This window comes from Meleagris gallopavo, chromosome 28 (genome assembly GCF_000146605.3).
Source record: "Meleagris gallopavo isolate NT-WF06-2002-E0010 breed Aviagen turkey brand Nicholas breeding stock chromosome 28, Turkey_5.1, whole genome shotgun sequence".
Taxonomy (NCBI): Eukaryota; Metazoa; Chordata; class Aves; order Galliformes; family Phasianidae; genus Meleagris; species Meleagris gallopavo.
In genome coordinates, this window is record NC_015038.2 from 2,520,879 (window position 1) to 2,535,138 (window position 14,260).

A 14,260-nucleotide genomic window follows, 5' to 3' on the forward strand; every position below is an offset into this window, starting at 1 on the left:
TGGGGGTCAGGATGGGGCTGGGTGAGTGGGAGGAGCAGCAGTGTGTGCTGTGGGAATGCAGCCTGGAGGGACGCACATGCTGCAGTGGTTCTGATTAAAGAAGTATGCGGACAACTCAGGCTCATGTATTTGCTTGTAGCTGTGTTTCCTGTTGAAAAGACAGAAGTTTCCTGTTCTGAAATCCTCTCCCCGGGGTGAAGTTGGCACTGACCAGCTTTGTAAATGGGTTTGTTCCTCTGCTGTCACTTTGCTGCCCTGTGTTTTTTCCACGCGCTCTCAGAATTGGTCTGCACTAATTGCAATGCTAAGAGAGGTCATCTTTGAGCTTGAACAACCCGCATTCTTGCAGATCATTTTTTGGCAAGCCTGATGAGCAACTGTGTTTGTATACATGTGTTTTGGGTTCCTGAGTCCCTAAAATAAAGATGCGTGCTTTCTTTGCTTGCAATCCCCAACCCTCCAAAACTGTTTGTTCCTGCAGATGTGAGCGCAGCTCAAGGCAGCAGATAAGCATGGCAGAGAGGAGTGCTCAGGGGATGGGACTCCCCTGCAGGGACTGGTGATAAAGATGTTGATCAGTGATAAAGATGTTGATTTAAAAAGTTGAGTTTGGAAAATGATGCTTCCCCATCTTCGGTTGTGGTGACCGAGTTATGCTGCAGCTGTGATGTGTGGACAGATGCAGAGCTGTGTGTTGGGAGGGCCTGAGGGCTCCGCTTCCCAATTTTATTGCTTATTGAGTTCAGGTTGGAACAGCATATCTCTGAACTTTGGGCAGAGCACAGCAACTGTCCGGCTGCAGTGGGCAGCTCTGATGTTTGAGTGCTCAAAGTACCTATTTTATTATTTGCATGCTGAGTTTATTGCCTTCTGAAAGTAAGCTCTCCCAGTTGCAGCACTGAATGTTTCCACATTTTAGGGCTGATGCATTTCCACGTTCTGTTGGACTGTGGGGAAATGGTCTCACCCAGTCCCTGGGTCTCCATAACGTCCTGGTGGGAGGCTGCAATGTTTGTGACACATTCTGCAAGCAGTGGCTAAAATACAGTGTAAATACAGAAGCTGTCTTCGGGAATAATTACATATAATAATCATTTTAACACTTGTCTGTGTTATTTCTTTATGGTCCTTTAGTCACAGTGCATTTTTAGGCAGTGACTTCTGAATGCCAGAGGTGCACTTGGAGCTTTGCAGCCTCTGTGCTCCCAGCAGTGCAGCTCTGCCCATGGGTTGGTGCCCTGCAGCCTGCCCTGTTCTGCTGCACCCCTGGGGGGCAATGCAGCCATCTCCTGCCTGAGCATGGAGTTGATCACAATGGAGCTTTGCTGACATATTGTTAACGAGGGAGTGTGTTTTGACTAGATTTTACTAGAGTTTTGTTGGTGTTTAATGGGATTTTGTTTAATCTTGAGTGCTTTTGTTTGTTGCAGAGATCCGTGCCCAGTTGGTAGAGCAGCTGAAATGCCTTGACCAGCAGTGTGAGCTCCGGGTCCAGTTACTGCAGGACTTGCAGGATTTCTTCCGCAAGAAGGCAGAGATTGAGATGGATTACTCGAGGAATTTGGAGAAGTTGGCTGAGAGATTCCTGGCTAAAACTAGGAGCACCAAAGACCAGCAATTCAAGTAGAGTATTTGCCTTTTTATTTTTATTTTTGTCCTTTTTTTTTTTTTTTTTTCTGAATGTGGTTGCAAGTGTAGGAATGCAAGAAGTGAGCTGGTACAGTGAATGTCAGTGTCGGCACGGCTGTGAATGTCAACGTTTCCCATCTTCATGATGAACACAGAACCCATTTCATGTTCATAGCCTGCTTGCCGGGTTCGTTTCAGCATCTCCTTCTAAGTCATACGTTGTTCCACAAGGAATGGAATGGTGAAAAATTGGCACGGTCTAAAAAGGAGGAGGCATTTTCTTGGAAAGGTGGGCAAGGTTCTGTGCCACATTTGGTGCAGAGAACTGGGATTTCCTTCAGTCTGAGTGACAGCAATTGCCTCACCTACTTGAAGTGCTGTTTGCAGGTAGGTCTGGCCATCCTGCTCTGGTTGCTCCCACTCAGCTCCTTGGGTTGGATGAGCAAGAAGTGGCGGATGTGGTTCCGTGGCACTGAGTGTGGCCGAGCAGCCCTGGCCATGAGTCACTGAGCTCCACTCTGTCTCCTGGCAGCATCCTGCACTGCCTCCACCCCGACTTCTGGCACTGCTGGGCTGGGCCCTCATCTCTGTGTTATTGTTGTTGCTGTGTGGGGGGATGGGGGAGATCGGCTTTTCCTTCCAACTATGGCCCTTCTTGCAAAAAACACTCAGTAGGCACCATTTCAGCTTCAGTTCTGTGCAGCTTTAGTTTATTTTCTGCACAGCTCTGTCATCTGTTTAGTTCTTAGTTAAGATGGACACTGTGCTACGTTGCCTGGAAAGCATGACTCTCAAGTGCAGCCATTTGAGAAACGGAGGAGACTTATTCTGCATATATGTAGAAAGTAATTGTCTAAAGCATACGTGTCCAACCCACTAGCTTTTTGGTTTTTATTTCATTTATGAAACATCCCATCAGAAATGCAGATTTTTATTTTCTGTTTTTTCCTATTTCAGTTTCCTCGCTCACCCTTAGAGCTGTTTGTCCTCAAATCCCTCAACTATTGTGTGGCCTGAATTGGACAGGTGAATTTATCAGCACATAAAGCTTTCACCTGAATTGCTGAACTACGTATCTCTGCTGTTCTGTCGTGTCCAGGCAGCACCCAATGCTCTGAGCACTGCACTCACGTTGCTGTGCACAGGGCTGACGTGGCTCACTCTGCTCCTTTTGCTTATGTGAGCAGCAGATGGCTCCTAGCTGGAGAGCATTTTGCTTTGGGAACGTCTTGCTCCACAGGGCTGAGTCCCAGTTGACCAATATGCTCGTTTGGGTAAGAGCTGGGATGAGGGGAAAATCCCATCTTTATAAAAACCCGTTGTCGTAAGGCTGATTGGCTGCAGACAGTGTTGGTCACTGCAGTGAGTCTTGCTGAGCTCTTGCTGTTGCTCGTTTGGTCACTGCTTTCTGCTGGCATCAGCATTTAGAAATACATCCAGATACCCCAGGGATCAGTAAGGAAGCAATTCCAGTTGTAACTACCCATCCCAAACACTGCTCTGTTTGAGCAGCGAGGAGTGACTTGGCTGATCATCTTTTCAGTAGATGCTGAAGCTGTAATCTAATCTGGAACCCCCTAAAAGGCAGTTTGATCAAAGCCAACCATCGCATCTCTCCACCTACGGAGCCTGGGATTATATGACTTTGAGATGTGCATGGGCTGCTGGCTCCTCTGTAATTGCGTGGCTGTGACCCTATAAATATCCCATAATAGCATGTTCCTTCTATTACGTGACAATTACATTGGAAGGTACCATATCATTCAGGGACTGCTTACCATGTCACTTGCAGATTTTAGATCTCATAACACATTGTCAAGGAGGAAACTTGTCAGGCAGGAACCCTGTAATTTGCATGTGCTTTCATACTTGAGAGCTATCGTGTAATTGCTGAGCTTGCTCCAAAGGGGTTAATTTCAGGGAGAGCTGTCAAGGGCAGGAGGCTTCAGCCTGACCCTCGAAATTGGGCTCTGTGGCATCCTCTACCACATACATGGTACAAACACCCTATAAGGAGAGGTGCAGCTTGCAGTAACTGCATGGTGTGGGTTTTGTGCTTTGTAGCTGCGCCGTATCACATGGCTGTGTTTTCCAGGTGGGCCTTGGAATCTGGCTGCTGGGTCTCAGAAGCACAAGCTGTGTATGGGCTGTGATGGGCTTAAAGGGTGCTGCACGTTGTGCAGATTCAGGCTGGTTTCACGGGAGCGTCTTAAAGGGATTTGCAGAGGCAGGTGTCTGTTTTTCCCATTTTGTAGCTTTGAAGAGGGGGAACAGATTGATTTAGCCAAGGTGACATCTGAGTTGATGGCAGTTGGATACATCCCAGGTTTTAGTTGCTTTTATCTTCTCTGCTGTGGCTGTGAGAGCTTGCTTGCCTTGCCTGGTCCTCTTGAAAACTGGTTTTCCAATTAGGACAGGCTGCTCGAGAGGACAAACCAGATCTACTTGGTAATGCTTCTTCTCTGCCCCTTGGAAAATATCCCCACATGAGCTGTAAGGGGGAGGAAATGCATTTTCCAGCCCAATTCTTCCAACTCCTATTGTTAAAGGAGCTTGTTGCTCTGCAGTTGGAAGTCATCACTCCTTAAATATCTGTTGAACCAGCAGCCCACTATGTGGCTGTTCATGGGAGCTCCTGGGGTCTCCCGTGGGTCCTGGGGTCCCTTCTGGTGGCACGGATGTGGCTGCCCTGCACTGAGACCCTGATGCTTCCATTGCCTGGCTCTGTCCTACAGACCTTTGCCTTTTGGAATACCAGTTAATGTGAAAACCACAGCAGATCTTCAGTGAGTCCTTTTCGAGGGAAAAATTTAAAGGGGAAAAACACGCACACGCAGTGCTATTTTAAGGCCATTTAAATCAGGGCTGTCCTTGCAAGTAGGATACCAAGTAGCAATCAATTGTCAGCTGGAGAGCAGAATGTCCAGGATATCCCAGCGTGATTCAGATGGCTTTCTGGCAGCCTTTGCCTTGAAGTCGAAGATGCAGAATAAGTCTGGCAACCTTCAGGCTTAGCACTTGTAAACAACAGATGTTCATAACTGGAATCTTTTGGAAGTGAGGGGCAGGGAGCAGCGTGTGCCTGAAATGCTCCAAATTTGCAGCTAATGCTGAGCAGTGTCAGGAAGACTTGAAGGGGAAACGAAGAGTTCATGTGTGTCAGCACTTTGCAGAGAACTTTGCTTTTTCTTGAGAGTGCAGTGGTTTCTTTAAAGGAGAGATGATGCAGGTGGAGAGGGAGGTATCAGCAAAAGCACTTGCATTGGGTGGGCTCCTACTGTATTGCTGTAATAGATAAATATGCTGTATGCTGTTTTGACCTGGGATTCCTTTTGATGGGATGAGCCTGGAGCACTTATTCTGAGTCTTTCAAGTATTTCACCCCGGGCAGAGGGTTGTATTGGCACCGAGGTTCCAGCAGCTTTCTTTGTTGGGCTTGAAATCATTTTGCTGCTATTGAGAGGCACTTGTCAGTATCGCTACAATGGCACTGTGTCACACGTTCAGGGCAGCTTCCCGATGTCTTCTGCTCTGCAGGGTGACTCGTGGTCCTTCCTCTGGCTGTGACACCCTCAGGGCTGCTCTTTGTTCAGTGCTGGCACCCAGACATTGCCAGGGGGTTTGCCCCCAAACCCGCAGTCTGACGCGGCTGATGTGGCAGAGTGATGTTAATGTCAGCATTTCTTTCTCTGTTTGTAATAAATTCATTTGCCTCTGACTCATCCTCCTTCCTGTGCTCCACGTGGATACGTGGTATTCCCATTGCTGGGTTGTGGGTGGGCTTTTTTCTTCTTTTTGGGATGGGAGGAACTGCTCATTAAGATGTTTTTTCTGCTCTTACCCTGAATGGGCCTACCGTGCAGAGCTGAGCCAGTGTCACTGCCTTAGAGCAGATAAATCTCTGATCGTCTGTGAGTTCCTCGTATGAATCAGTAATTTAATTAAGAACTTTCAGATACTTGGACTCAATCTTCCCTTCTGATCTTTCGAGACCGACCGAAGCCTTTGAAGTGGAAGTTGCACAGGACTCGATCAAGATAACGCTCGAAAACCACAGGGCTTCATACTTTGTGGTTCCTTAAAAATCTGTGCACAACTTCCTCTTCCTGTTCCCAAACACCCCCAATCTCTGTGATCTGCTGCAATTTAGGCTAACCTAAATAAACTCCGGATTCGTTATCATCACACGATCTTTAAGCTGTATAAACAGCGCTTGAGGTGAACCTGGATGCTGGCATCTTCCTGCTGTTGCAGGGGAACCTGGAGTCGAGTGAGTGCAAAATCGCTTTGAGAAGTTGGTATCCAGCTCCTGAGGTTTGGTTTTTACTGCTCAGCCGCTCCAGGCCATCACTGCTGGGATACCCAACCATCACTGCTGCTCTGTTTCTTTCCTCACCCCTCCTGCAGTGCCCTGGAGCTGAGAGCAGAATATCTCTGCCAGCTCCTTTGAGAATTGAAATGGTTAATGGAAATCACAAATTGCTTCTCTGCCATCTGCTTGTGGTTATGATAGAAAAGGGCCTGTTGTAAACAGTTGTATAACTTCTGCTCTGTGTTGTGAAAACTGTTGCCATGTTCCTCCCCAGAAAACGCTGTGTTTTAGGGGTGGTTTAAAAGTTAAAGTGCCTGTAGTCCTAAGGGCTATTTAGAAGCCCCGAAACGAGTAACCATAACAGCTGAAACACAAGTAACTTTCCTTTTCTGTTCTGTTCCTGTGCAGCTTGTCTTCTGGCCTTCCTTTGTCTCCCTTTTGCCAGGGTGACAGCGTTGTGCTGCCCGGTCATGGGGAGAAGTTGGTTCTCGCTTCCTCTAAAAGCTTAGCAGTGAGCAAACTAAAAGCTGCACAGAAAGGAGCTGTTCTCAATCAACAGGGCTTAATGAAACCAACAGGCACCAGGAAATGAAAGGAATTGGAAAGGGAAAATCTCAGGGAGCACAGAGTGATGGTGTGGTAGGGTTAGGGTTGGGGTTGGGGTGCATCCCTTCCAGCGCAGACCTGGAGGTGACGATCCCATTTGCAAATGAGAATCATGTGGGGTTTTTGTGACTGCTCCTTCCTGCAGGACTGCCTTTCATGCTTAACCACATGCAGTGTGTCAACAACCTAACCGGCGCCAGGAGACACCAGCAGTTTTGCTCACCATACTTTTCATGGGCTGGTGGTATTCGTGCTATGCGCTGCGTTCTGATGGCTTCGGGTGTTGCGGTGCAGCAGCTTGGGCGGTTGGGAATTGGCTGCTTAACTATTGCATCCCTCCTGCTTCTCAGTTTGGGTTTGGGTTTTCTTTGGAAAATGGGGTGCTGTGAGCAGGCTGTTGCCCTGCAGGCTCTCCTGGCTGTGGTTGTAGCTGGGATCCTCCAAAGCACGTGGTGAGGCTGCCAAGGTTTGCTGTGAAAACTCAGAGAGGGAGGAGGGGAAAATGCCACGGGGGTCATTGGGGCTGAAAAGAGCTGAGTGTCTGTGGGCTGACATCTGGTGCAGTGGTGCAGAGGCTGCATGCATGAGCTCTGGGCTGCTCCACTCCTAGGAGCTGGTGAAGCAGCAGCAGGCTACTTGGGGCTTTGAGATGGGATTTGGAATGGCTGCGGTAGGACCAGCTATGAGGAGTCCTTCCTTACTGTTCCTAAGCTTCATTCCCATCCCTTCTTTTGGCTTTTGATGTTTTATGTAGCCCTTCCAGCTTTGAAGGCAGATATTAAATCAGTGTGCAGAGTGTATCGATAGCACTGGTGCAGCCAACCTAACAGCTACGTCTCTTCCCTATGTGCTCTTCTTGACAATCCTTTGCAATCCTCTCCTGTTCAGCTTGCCTCCTGTCCTCTGCCATCACCACTGCTGCAGAGGCAGTGGCTCTGTGTTGACACACGCATTTCACTCCAGCACTGCTCCATTGGGACCTCATCCTGCTGAGGACCTCCTTCAGCCCTACTTGCGTTGGAAGAAAGTCAGGTGTTGTTTCTTGTCTCATCTAAAATTAACAATCAAAAAGGGAAAAAACAAACAAAACCCTCTGCCTAAATGGAACATGCCCAGCTCCTGTCGTGGTGGAAGCTCTCAGCCTGCATTTCAGATGGATTCAGCCCCTCTGTGCCCTTCCAGGGCTGGCTGCAGCCTGCTGCATTCACACTGCGAGTGTCCTGGTCTTGCAATTGCTAATTAGCTCCTTGGCATATTAACAAAACAAACAGTATGCTGCAGACACTGATTGCAGGAGATCTGAGGGCAAGTACTTGATTTATAGAGCTTAACATCTGGCAGTTTCAACCTTGTACAGTTCTGCATTTTGATCGTTCCATCTGGTTTTGCCCGTGTCAGCAGTATCTGCAGTATGCGACACTGAAGTACAAAGGCAAATATTGTCTAAATGAAATCTCTGCCTTCTCACATTTTATTTTCTATGTTTTTATTCAAAACGCCAGAACCGAAAGCCCAGAATCCTTTATATGCACACAAACTCACACGTGCCAAGCCCTGAAACAGTGCAGATGATGAGCTGCAGTTGTTTCCTGAGCTTTTCATTTTTTAAGGGAAAGAAACCAAGCATCAAAATCAGCTGTTTGGAAACTGCGCTTTTTCTCTCTAAAATTGCCCATGTTGCACTACAGCTCCAAGCACTGATGTCATGAGAAGGGCTGTGAAGGGCTGCTGTGGCTCCTGCTCTCATTGCAGTCAGCTTTCAGGTATTGGAAGAGAGCAATAATGTCTCCCCTCAGCCTCCTCTTCCCCAGACCAAACAGCCCCAGCTCCTTCAGTCTCTCCTCATAGCCCACATTCTCCAAGCCCTTCCCCAGCCTCGTTGCCCTTCTTTGGACCTGCTCCAGCACCTCCATGTCCTTTCTGTACTGAGGTGCCCAAAACTGAGCACAGCACTCGATGTGAGGCCTCACCAGTGCCAAATACAGGGCAGGATGACTTCCCTGCTCCTGCTCAGCACATCATTCCTGATCCAAGCCATTGGATGCGATTGGCCTTCTTGGCTACCTGGGCAAAGGTGTCCAAGTGTTTGTTGGCTTGATCCACGTTTGCTGATTCTCCTGCTTCCCCCTGGCCCTTCGTGTTGTGCGTTTGCAGGATGTGCAGGGAATCAGCCATAAGGTTGAGAAAGTTCAGAGAATGTGGATCTTGTGGGATGAGCGCTGCTTTCTCTTTCATTCAGGACAGATGCAGATTCTTGGACAGAACTGCTTTTATACAAGACATAACATTTTGTTTCCTACGCAGATGCTATTTAGCTAACTGTGTGCTTGAAGTCTTTTGCTTGTGGTGAGGCACAGAGGTCTGGCAGCATTGCAGACCCTGCTGTCAGGCTCCATAGCCATCACTGTGCCTCGGGCCCTGCAATTTGTGCTCAAGTTCTTGGATTCAAAGAAAAAATCAGAGCGTGCATTTGGCATCCTGTAGCTTGCACTTGCCCAAGCAGTTTGTTGGGGGGAAAAGCCAAGCCGTGTGTGATGGAGGGCTCATTCTGTGTGTGTGCCAGAGCCATTTGCTTTGCTCCCATCTCCCTCATCAAATCCACACACACTGCAGCCGTGCTTCTGGCACGTAGAGACACAGAACATCATTAACAACCGTTTTGTCTCCTTCAGGTGAAGTCCTATCCAATTCTTGTTTCTATTTTGCGTCCTTTATAGGAAGGATCAGAATGTGCTCTCACCAGTCAATTGCTGGAACCTCCTCTTAAATCAAGTGAAGCGGGAGAGCAGGGATCACACCACCCTAAGTGATATCTATCTCAACAACATCATCCCACGCTTTGTCCAGGTCAGCGAAGATTCTGGGCGCCTGTTCAAGAAGGTAACTGAGTGCTGCATGTCTTTGTTGTTGTGCCCTTCCAAAATGCAAAATGGGAGATGTTCTGGCCCATCTCGTTGTTGTTCTTTGTACCTAACGCCTGGTTTGGGGGATAACTGCATTTGACTTGTCATTGTTTAATTGTTTTCTTGTCCTAGAATTTTAGGATTGAGGTTTGAGTAACTGTGGGCTGTGTTTTTCCTCTCAGCCTGCTTGCAGCTTGGTGTGTGCTTCGAAGCTTCCTTTAAATAAAAATAAATATTCCAAGTTTCCACCTTTTTATTTAACGAAAAGGAACAAAGCATCAAGATCAGCTGTTCTGAAATGATTCTTTTTCCTCAAAAATTACCCAATACAATCCTCCAAAGATAAATTGGTATCCAATGTCAAGTAGAAAGTCAAAAGTAAAACTAGGGAGAACTCCAACCATTCTAAATAACACAAGGATGTATTGTCCTCCTCCAGAAAAGGGGAAAATGTAATGGAGATCCCTTTTGTTGGCATTTTCCCCTTTCTCTCCCCTTGAGTTCCACCTGGAGCAGAAAGATGGGACAGTGTGGGTGTATTCTTCTATTAAGAATCTGCTCTTCCTGTTGCAGAAACATGATACGGAAGCTTTGAAACTATTAAATAGTCATGCATGGGCTGCGTAGAGATTTGTCAATGATTGTACCATCTGTTGGTTGACACATTGAAAGCGTTGCAGTTTGAACTTTGGGAGCATTTTCTCTCCCCCCCACTGCCCAGCCCTGCAGTGCATTGTGCTCCGGGTGAGTTATTTCTGCCATAGCAGTGCTAAGGAGAGTTCCTGCCTTCACTGTCATTGCTGTGCATGTTCCTTGAGGTTTTAATGGTTTTAATGGCTAGCAAAAGACTGTGATTACAACAGCTTACATATTGAAGTGTTGCATTCTGTTTTTCTTAGAATTTTTTTTTTTTAAACATCCTCCAAGTAGGGGTGGAACCTTCTCTTTTTCAAGCAACGTCACACTGAGGCCTTTTTAACCTCTTAAAACTTTCTGGTAATTACATTATGGTTGATTAGATACTTACATGGGATTACTGAATGGCAGCCACTCTTCTATTCCACTAATCCTTCCAAAGGATAAGTAATCTCTGCTCTGAATTTCAGCAGGGGCTGTGCTTGAGCAAGGTGGCTCAGAAGGGGCCTCGTAAGGACATCCATGGAAATGGACACCACTGCAGTCTGGCTGGAAGCTTGCAGCTTAACTTTCAGCCCCTCCACAAGCAGAGTCTTACCTTGTCTTGTTTTTGGTTTGAGCAGGACCCTAATAGGGGGGAAAAAAAAACAAAACAACAATCAACAACTACCAACACCACTTTGGTTTCTTTCTTGCAGACGGAGCGGAAGCTCTGCAATCAAAGGGCACTTGTGGCTGAATTCCAGCTCCTTGTCTGGCTGCAGGCCAGCACAGTATTGCATTGCTCTTCCACCTGTGCTGGGTGGTTAAAAACCAAAAACTGCATCCGTTCTTACCTGCAGTCATGCAGTGGGATAAGATAGCAGCTGATAAATAGAGAAGTTTGGTATGTGTTTTGGGCTGTTAAGGTTAGGAAGGAGGATAGAAACCAGGCTGGCCTGAATGGAAGTTAGAATTGTGTTGATGAGAGCATCTCAAAACATTTTCCTCCCCGTCCTCTTAGCATCTCCCATCCTTTCTTAACCCTGAGACCGATTATGTCCATTTGTGGAGAGAGAAGAGATCAGTGGAGGATGCACCAGCTCAGGGAATGGAGCAGCTTATAACAGCCTTGAAGCGTTTCATTTATACAGAAGCTGCACAGGTGTAAGAGAACAGCTTCCTCACAGCCTGAACTGATGATTGAGCACCTGCTGAAGGCTGGCTGGCCCAGGAGGCACAGGTGCAAGCAATTCACCTGTGCTTCCCATGTGACTGGAAGGGGTGGTCCCTGGGTCCCACCTCCCTGGGCTCATTTAAGGACTGACCTCCAAAAGCAGAGCATCTCCTGGGTGAAGGCTGCTCCCAGGCAAGGAGTGTTCTGTAGCTAGAGAGTCTGTAGCCAGTTAAGTGAGTTAACTTTTTCTTATATATCATTACTGATATTCCTAGCAACGCTTGGCCTGGTATCACAAAGAATCTATCAGAAGCAATTTCACTGCTTCCAGGGGCTAACAGTGAGGAAGAACAGCTCTGTGCAGTGCTGCAGACCTTCCTGCGAAGCTGTGCGAGGCAAGCTAGGAGCTCCCCATCAAATTGCAGTCTGTGCAGCCAGCCCTGTGTCCTCAGCTCTCTCCAGCAGTGCTTGTCTGCAGGGTAAGCTGGGCTTTCCTGATGTTGCTGCTGAGAGCTCCTTGTTGCTGTTGGTAATCTGCTGTGTTATGTCATACTAACAGCGAACCTGCAGATGTTATTTTGGGTAGCAAACTTCACACAAATCTTGTTTTCATGACCTGGCATGAGGCATTGCCTGGCTGGGTCTGGAAATGCTGTGATGTGACTCCTGGCATCTGGAAGTCTGGAGTGAAGGGTTTGTTACATCTGTTTGGAAAATAATTTTATAAGAGGATTTGTGGGTCAGGCTGCTTGCAGTAAATGACGCTTAGGATCTGTTTGCAGTCTGGGTTGTAAGTGCTATGAACTGCAGAGGAGATAGTGGTATTGGGATCTTGGCTTGCTGAGAGTGCTTGCAATAAAATGCTGAGGTATGAGATCTTTTTCTCGGGCCGTTTGTAACTGAAGGCTTTTTAGGCTCAGCACTTGATATCAAGCTAGGATAAAGCAGGTGAGCACGGAGGGATGCGTGGGCTGAGAGGGATGCACTTGAGATCCTTTTGTTGCTGAACTCCTGAGCGTTGCTGTGCTGTCAGAAGCAGTGAGCTTTTATGGGATGTAAGAGCAGCTGTAACACAGCCCTGAGGCTGCAGGGGTCTGGCTGGGTGTGATAAGGGCTGTGCTGGGAGGGAATGGCTCCTGGTGGGCAGTGGAGGTGTGGGGAAGCAGCAAGTATGGTTTGCACTGCACTGGGAGCCAAAACATCAGGGCTTCTTGTAACACTGCACTCCTTTGTGTGTGTTGTGTTCGTGTTTTAGTGAGGAAACGCTTTCGTGTTTCAGTGCTGGGCTGCTGGTTGGGCACAGCTTGGTGCAGTCTGTGACCAAGGAAAAGAAGGAAAAATGGTGAAATAATAATAATTTATGCAAATAAAACCAGGAGCAGCTGGTGGAAGTGCCCTAAGAGCAAAGTGCTGCACTGTGGGAAGGCAGTGGGATTTTAAGGCAGGGTGCTGCCATCCCATTACCTTTCCCCATCCTGGGAGCTGGCAGTGCTCTGAGGTTGGCCCCATTGCTGTGCCCACTTCTGATTCTGCTCAGCTTTTATAGGGAGCACTGCTTTGATTCCTTCCTGCTTACCCACCTTAATTACCTGTTCCAAGTGTTCTTCCCTCTGAGCTGATTCCCATTTCTGCCTTTTCGCTGCCCCTGAGCTCAGCCCTAATCCCTCTGCATGGAGCAGCCCTTCAGGTCGTGCCATGGCTGTCAGTTTGTCCTACAGAAGGATCCTTTAATGTGATCCTGTGATGCTGTGGATGCTGTGCCCTTTGAGAGGCAGTCCCTTCTGTTTGTTACCTCCAATCCCTCTCTCTGTTGTTGCTTTGAGGTTTCCCAAGCAGCAAACTGAAAGCTTTAGTTCCAATTTAACAAGACCCTATCCTTAAGATGAGGGCTGTGGAAGTCTCACTCAATTTCAGTATCTGCTGAATGGATTTTTTTTTTTTCCAGCTTACCCACCCAAAAACCACCCTGCTGTGCTCCCTGAGGGCTGCTGCCCCTATGGATGTGCAATGGCAGCGTAGCATTCCTGTATGCTGCTGTTCCTTAAGGATATTTAGGGGGAGAAAGCCCAATGAGAAGAAAGCAAAACGACTCTTTGAAATTTGCTTCCCGGTTAATACCTTTAATTGTGGAAAAAATCAGTTTATCTCCAGCGCCCTGCACAGCGTTTGATGTGAAATGAAAAACCTACAGTGAGTCGGTGGAAAGCCTTGCAGTAATCAGGAAGAGGAATTATTAATTCTCCGAAGGGGTCCTTGCTTCAGCTGACCTACTTTCAGCTGCACTGCATCTCGTTTGCTGCATTGGTAGTGGAATATGAAGCATTTAAAAATACATTGCATGTGGAAAAAATGAAGCCTGCGAAAAAGGCACTGGTTGGAGTGATGGGTGTGAGAGGGCAAATCACAAATGCTGTGAATAAAGCTGTCACTGAAGGGCAGAGTTTGGAAGTGCTCTGAGGAAAGCACTGCATGCAGCTATGGGTGCATCTGTTGGTGGTGAGGAGGATTGGGTTTTGTGCCAAGGGAAGGGTGGAAGGGGGGAATGATACAGTGCAGATCCTTGCTGGTATCAGGTCGAGTAGTATGTGGTTCTTGCTGATGAGATTGCATGGAGCTCCTGTTTTCCCAACAGCTCAGGGTGCAGAGGCCTGGTGCAAAGTGATGTGCTCTGATTTCTCTCCTCTCTGCCTTCCTACCTGCGTGCTTCTACAGCAGAGGGGGGAGGAGGAGTGCAGCTGGGTGTGTGCTGGTACCTGTGCTGTGTGCAGCAGTGTGTGTGTCTGCTTTGGAGCTGAGGAGTGACCCCTCCTCAGGTGGGTGCGTGGAAGGAGCAGAGCCTTTTGCACGGTGTGATGGACGTGCTGCAGTTGAAAGCATCACTTCTGCATCTGGAATGGACGAGCAGTGTGCTTCGTTTGGCTCCTTACACTGTTTGAAATTGTCCATTATTGTGTTTAGGGGGAAGTTCTTTACAGGGCGAGTGGTGAGGTGCTGGAACAGCTGCCCAGAGAGGCTGTG